At 31.9% G+C, this 7,920-nt stretch overlaps 1 non-coding gene across 1 annotated transcript; it reads right to left on the bottom strand.

Moving 5' to 3' along the window:
- Positions 1 to 226: 226 nt before the first annotated feature.
- LOC139887471 (5S ribosomal RNA) lies at positions 227 to 345 on the bottom strand. Its single transcript, XR_011773302.1, has one exon. It is a non-coding gene; the product is annotated as a 5S ribosomal RNA (ribosomal RNA).
- Between the last annotated feature and the right edge of the window lie 7,575 nt (positions 346 to 7,920).

The raw sequence follows: 7,920 nt of genomic DNA, 5'->3' as shown, positions 1-7,920 counted from the left end.
CGGATAAAGAGATTGCTTCCGAGAGGACCTCCAACCTTTAAGTAGGAAAAAGTTTTCTAAAAAATTAAAAATAATAATATTAATAATAGTTAGACGCCATGAAAATGGTAGAATCAAATTTCCATGGGTTTTAACTCCTGACTGGAATTTAATTTAGGCTCTAAGAGTCAGTCAAGTCGCCAATAAATCAACGATTGCTGTCGACTCAATAGAGCCGTATTAAAAAGGGGTGCAACACGAGGACTTCCCAGGGGGTCACCCATCCTAGTACTACTCTCGCCCAAGCACGCTTAACTGCAGAGTTTTGATGGGATCCGGTGCGTTAGTGCTGGTATGATCGCACGGGTGTGTAAAAAATCATGCAAAAAATGTAATTTGCAGTTCATATTGGTATGTAAATAGCGGTACTAAAAGAATATGAAAAGTATAAGAATTACTCCGTATTTAAGAACCCGTGGTGTTGAAAAATTTTAAAAATTCTTTTGAGTTTAAGAGCCTGTGGTGTTGACAAATTTTAAAAATTCCTTTAGTGTTTCAGAGCCCGTGGTGTTGACGAATTTTAAAAGTTCTTTTGAGTTTAAGATCCTGTGGTGTTGATAAATTCTAAAAGTGGTTTCGGGTTGCTTTAGCACCATTAATATCTTTTTAATATATAAATTATATATCACGTAATATTTAGAGTATATTGAAAACTTGTAATGGAACGTAATATTAGTAAAATATAAGTTATATTATTTTAGAATTATTATTATACAATTACTTTTTAAATAAAGGTGTAACCCGCGAGTTTAATTTTATAAAAGTTGTTAGTCATTTCATTAAACTAATGATATTCGCGCGGGGGGGGGGGGGGTCGTCATGTATAATTAATATTATAATAGTTATATTTGCGTGTTCATAAATATATTAAGGACTTAAACTGTAAATTCATATCACTTTCATATTTATTGCTAAAAAGAAATGCTCCGTTGGTAGTGCATCGAAGGTCCGATTCGAATACAATTTATTACGTTTTGTTCGTAAAATTATTTCGAATTTAACGGTGATGGCGGTGAAACCTAACTCGTGGTGAAAAGAAAGATAAATCCATTAAAAAAATCTGTTGGATTTATTTGAAAACATACTTAAATAGCTTATTTACATCAATTCTACCCTAATTATAAACATAGCTTTTAAATACTAATGTATATAATAATTAGTTAATTGGCCGTTCATGAAGTTTTATATACGAACAATATATATATATACAAACATCCTAAAATAACTTTCAACCATAATTCACAAAACCTTTTGGTTTATATATATATATATATATATATATATATATATATATATATATATATATATATATATATATATATATATATATATATATATATAGTGAAATGATCCTGGAAGAACTCTGCATAGCAGAGAACCCAGCGAACCCTCACCTGCCGATTTTACCAATTTTATCATACATCAAAATCAACAAAATTGAAAGTTAAAATTGATGAAACAAGATCCTAAGGCTGCGATTATCAACTTCCTTGAAGGATTATACTCCAAATCATCATCGAATTTCTCAATTTCATGATGAACAGTGAACGAATTGATGAAGATGAACTGTAACTTTGATTTTTATGATTCAGTTATTTTCAGACTTTGAATCCTTCACAAAATTCTTCTAGTCGCTGCTATTGGAACAAGGTAACATCAAATTCAAACATTAATTCGATTGATTTAAGAATCTGTACATTCGATTGACTAGGTGAATTTTGTAGATGAACTCACGAATTCGAGCTCAAATCTAGGTGTTAGAATCTGAAACTTTGCACATAGATTCACGAGATGAAACCTAATAAATCTGCGTTTTTAATTTTTGCTATAGATTTGATTTTGAAAGATTCAATTTCCTACGAAGAACAGAGTGTGCATGCACTCAATCTGCAAGCAGATTGACTCGATCTGCACGCAGATTGACTCGATCTGCATGCAGATTGACTCGATCTGCACGCAGATTGACTCAATCTGCACCCAGATTGACTCAATCTGCACCCAGCTTGACTCGAGCTGCACGCAGATTGAAGGTCAAGCTGTTGGTTCTCTCGGTTCTCTACCACCTCTGGTTCTCTCTAGATCCTCACCCTATATATATATATATATATATATATATATATATATATATATATATATATATATATATATATATATATATATATATATATATATATATATATATATATATATATATAACCAGATTAAATAGAGTTAAATCCTAAATTTGTTGAACTCGTCTTGATCATTAATTATTGAACTCTTGAAGTAATTAAATTATTTAAGTCCATTAATACTTAACTCAATCGCATTAAATTAAACTCGATTTTAATTAATTTATATTTATATATATAAGGTAAGATTAGATCAATTCCTAATAGAAGAATTAACAAAATAAATAATATTCGGTCACTCTCCTTTTCATGAGATGCAAAGTAAGAATATAATAGAATATTTTTTTTATTATCATTTTTATTCACAAATTTTGTGGTAGCAACCGGTAAACAAAACAAAGGCTTGTGGTTCCTTCATCACAATCACCATTAATATTATTTTTTTTGGTACAAGATTGAAAGTGAGGCTATATGGAAACAAAATCACCATGTTTAAATTACTAGGTTTTAAGAGTATATAAATAAAAGGTGTATCAATCTTTTCTTGATTAATTGAGTTGGGACTAGCATTTCATTTAACGTTGTTTGAAGTGTAGTGTGGATCAACATTAGAGACAGCCGTACTTTCGATCATATGTTCCTCTCATCAAATTATGGTAATAATTGAGAAAAAAATTTATTATATGTTTGTGACATATTAATAATTGAGTAGAAAATTATTAACACACATGAGAGTCGAACCATAACCTTTCTTATGAAATATCAGGTCACTACTAAAGCACCAACACCTTAACATTGTTATCTTCACCTTCATTATTTTTTTCCGGTAAAAAAACGAAAACTCATATAGATACGAAGTCGTTTTCCAAAGGAAAACGCCCTCAACGGAATACAAACAAACGGGAGAAAACGGGAGAGCTCGCACCTAGAACGCAACTAACTAAAGAAAATTTCTATAAACGAGTCTCCCCTAACCAAAACTAATCCGAATACTACACGAAAATAATAGTAGCTAAACCAAAATAACTAAATGAAATCAACAAGTAGAAATAGTAAACGAGACGAACCCAACCAATCAACCTCTAGGTCCCGCCCTTTTCAACTTACCATTCACCGTCTCTTTCAAAATGTTTTTTCCGGACCGATTCTCTATTTTATAAGATGACACATTAACGAATCCATCACCCGGTAGGCGCTCCTCGGCCAAACATGTCATCATTTTATCGAATGCCGCGAAAGCCTCCACGGACATTATTCTATCGCCGTTTGCCGATGAACCGCCGTCTCTACCATCTTGAGACGCCAAAAACAAGTTTTGAATTGCGTCCCCGTAGTAAAATTCATCAATGTTGTCTCTAAGCTTATAAGAACTCGAAGTGGAAGCATCACTCACCTTCTTTCTTGGCCTTGGATTAACCTCGCTAAGTAAATCTCTTGGAACATTTCTATTCAAAATGTACCACGATATACAATAACCTTCGCACGAGGTGTCTCACAATCACAATAACTTCTTCCACTACGACTAATTAACATCGGTAAAGGCCTATCTTCGTTCGATTCTTCCTTATTTTTAGCCAATAAGCCTTCTTTATTTTTCTGCTTCTCCTTCTTCAAACTAGTCAATCTCTCTGCAAACGTTATGTTATCCAATTTATCTAGGCTAGTACAATCCACATTAGTTGAATGTGACGGTTCAGCCTCTAACTCATCATTAATTTGAATAACCTCCTGGATTGGTTCTAAAACATTCCTATGATCACCTCGAGTTCTAGTACCCAATTTATGATTGATATCATCACCTCTGTTGCCCATTTTCTTCTTAATCTCATTAATTATAACATCTCCAAATGAGGCCGTGGAATCATCTCGCTTACATACCGAACACGAAAGCCCCGATGCGATCTCTTTCTCACAAGAAGAATCCATAACAGGAGCAGGTACAACAGAAATGTTGTGTGTAAACAATGGCCTAGTAGCAACAGACCCAAATATAAAACCAGACCCAGGCCCATTTGTCAACTCATTTTGAACAGAAGGAGTTGCTGGAAAATCACTCTTTTGGTTTGAAACACACAAAACTGAAACGATCCCAGGCTCTTCAACTTGACCACTATTTGAAGCATCACAATGTCGATTTAAAGCATCAATCACCTTCTCTTTATGAACATGAACCGAAGGCATCATATTACTATCTTTCGTCCCGACACAACGATCATTTTCATTAACTAGCGGATGACTTGCAACCACAAATCGATTGGTGAACAACAATAAATTGTGATCGAAAGCTTGAAAAATACAAAGAGCAACACAAGAGATATCTAACATCACACCTAGAACAAACCAAATCCTCGACATCGGCCTTGACCAAGTCATGTATATGTTTAACGGTTGTTGATTTAATAAAAGCGAAAAACGAACCAACACTATCCAAATTCGAAGACGATTGAGCCACATCTTCACCTTCATCATCTATCCCTATCAAAAATCATAAACACCAAATCTTAATCTTCAATAGCATTTGAAATTTACAAATACTAAATCCAATCAAAATTCTAAATCCAAATCAATTTAAAATCTACAAATTAATTTGTTAAAAAATATATAAGTGTACCATCGTCCAAGGGTTTAAAATAATGGTCTTTGCTTATAAGAGAATATCAAAAATTTAAAATATAACTAAACCAACACTCATTCTTAAACTAGTTTTGAGGTTCGCGCGACGCAACGGATTTTGAGTTAACTATATGAATTAAGATGCAATGTGAAATGTCCCGTTCTTATTGATTAAAAACGTTCCATATTAATTGATTTCGTTGCGAGGTTTTGACCTCTATATGAGACGTTTTTCAAAGACTGCATTCATTTTTAAAACAAACCATAACCTTTATTTCATAAATAAAGGTTTAAAAAGCTTTACGTAGATTATCAAATAATGATAATCTAAAATATCCTGTTTACACACGGCCATTACATAATGGTTTACAATACAAATATGTTATATCGAAATCAGTTTCTTGAATGCAGTTTTTACACAATATCATACAAACATGGACTCCAAATCTTGTCCTTATTTTATTATGCAACAGCGGAAGCTTTTAGTATTCACCTGAGAATAAACATGCTTTAAACGTCAACAAAAATGTTGGTGAGTTATAGGTTTAACCTATATATATCAAATTGTAACAATAGACCACAAGATTTCATATTTCAATACACATCCCATACATAGAGATAAAAATCATTCATATGGTGAACACCTGGTAACCGACATTAACAAGATGCATATATAAGAATATCCCCATCATTCCAGGACACCCTTCGGATATGATATAAATTTCGAAGTACTAAAGCATCCAGTACTTTGGATGGGGTTTGTTAGGCCCAATAGATCTATCTTTAGGATTCGCGCCAATTAGGGTGTCTGTTCCCTAATTCTTAGATTACCAGACTTAATAAAAAAGGGCATATTCGATTTCGATAATTCAACCATAGAATGTAGTTTCACGTACTTGTGTCTATTTTGTAAATCATTTATAAAACCTGCATGTATTCTCATCCCAAAAATATTAGATTTTAAAAGTGGGACTATAACTCACTTTCACAGATTTTTACTTCGTCGGAAAGTAAGACTTGGCCACTGGTTGATTCACGAACCTATAACAATATATACATATATATCAAAGTATGTTCAAAATATATTTACAATACTTTTAATATATTTTGATGTTTTAAGTTTATTAAGTCAGCTGTCATCGTTAGTAACCTACAACTAGTTGTCCACAATTAGATGTACAGAAATAAATCGATAAATATTATCTTGAATCAATCCACGACCCAGTGTATACGTATCTCAGTATTGATCACAACTCAAACTATATATATTTTGGAATCAACCTCAACCCTGTATAGCTAACTCCAACATTCACATATAGAGTGTCTATGGTTGTTCCGAAATATATATAGATGTGTCGACATGATAGGTCGAAACATTGTATACGTGTCTATGGTATCTCAGGATTACATAATATACAATACAAATTGATTAAGTTATGGTTGGAATAGATTTGTTACCAATTTTCACGTAGCTAAAATGAGAAAAATTATCCAATCTTGTTTTACCCATAACTTCTTCATTTTAAATCCGTTTTGAGTGAATAAAATTGCTATGGTTTCATATTGAACTCTATTTTATGAATCTAAACAGAAAAAGTATAGGTTTATAGCCGGAAAAATAAGTTACAAGTCATTTTTGTAAAGGTAGTCATTTCAGTCGAAAGAACGACGTCTAGATGACCATTTTAGAAAACATACTTCCACTTTGAGTTTAACCATAATTTTTGGATATAGTTTCATGTTCATAATAAAAATCATTTTCCCAGAATAACAACTTTTAAATCAAAGTTTATCATAGTTTTTAATTAACTAACCCAAAACAGCCCGCGGTGTTACTACGACGGCGTAAATCCGGTTTTACGGTGTTTTTCGTGTTTCCAGGTTTTAAATCATTAAGTTAGCATATCATATAGATATAGAACATGTGTTTAGTTGATTTTAAAAGTCAAGTTAGAAGGATTAACCTTTATTTGCGAACAAGTTTAGAATTAACTAAACTATGTTCTAGTGATTACAAGTTTAAACCTTCGAATAAGATAGCTTTATATGTATGAATCGAATGATGTTATGAACATCATTACTACCTCAAGTTCCTTGGATAAACCTACTGGAAATGAGAAAAATAGATCTAGCTTCAAAGGATCCTTGGATGGCTTGAAAGTTCTTGAAGCAGAATCATGACACGAAAACAATTTCAAGTAAGATTTTCACTCGAAATAAGATTGTTATAGTTATAGAAATTGAATTAAAGTTTGAATATGATTATTACCTTGTATTAGAAAGATAACCTACTGTAAGTAACAAAGGTTTCTTGATCTTGGATGATTACTTGGAATGGATTTAGAAAACTTGGAAGTAAACTTGCAATCTTGGAAGTATTCTTGATTTTATGAAACTAGAACTTTTGGAATTTATGAAGAACACTTAGAACTTGAAGATAGAACTTGAGAGAGATCAATTAGATGAAGAAAATTGAAGAATGAAAGTGTTTGTAGGTGTTTTTGGTCGTTGGTGTATGGATTAGATATAAAGGATATGTGATTTTATTTTCATGTAAATAAGTCATGAATGATTACTCATATTTTTGTAATTTTATGAGATATTTCATGCTAGTTGCCAAATGATGGTTCTCACATGTGTCAAGTGACTCACATGGGCTGCTAAGAGCTGATCATTGGAGTGTATATACCAATAGTACATACATCTAAAAGCTATGTATTGTATGAGTACGAATACGGGTGCATACGAGTAGAATTGTTGATGAAACTGAACGAGGATGTAATTGTAAGCATTTTTGTTAAGTACAAGTATTTTTATAAGTGTCTTGAAGTCTTTCAAAAGTGTATGAATACATATTAAAACACTACATGTATATACATTTTAACTGAGTCGTTAAGTCATCGTTAGTCGTTACATGTAAATGTTGCTTTGAAACCTTTAGGTTAACGATCTTGTTGAATGTTGTTAACCCATTGTTTATTATATCAAATGAGATGTTAAATTGTTATATTATCATGATATTATGATATATAATATATCTTAGTATGATATATATACAGTTAAATGTCGTTACAACGATAATCGTTACATATATGTCTTGTTTCGAAATCATTAAGTTAGTATTCTTATTTTTACATATGTATTTCATTGTTAATAC

The sequence above is a fragment of the Rutidosis leptorrhynchoides genome, chromosome 1 (genome assembly GCF_046630445.1).
Source record: "Rutidosis leptorrhynchoides isolate AG116_Rl617_1_P2 chromosome 1, CSIRO_AGI_Rlap_v1, whole genome shotgun sequence".
In the NCBI taxonomy this organism is placed as follows: domain Eukaryota; kingdom Viridiplantae; phylum Streptophyta; class Magnoliopsida; order Asterales; family Asteraceae; genus Rutidosis; species Rutidosis leptorrhynchoides.
This window is presented reverse-complemented; position numbering and strand designations above follow the sequence as displayed.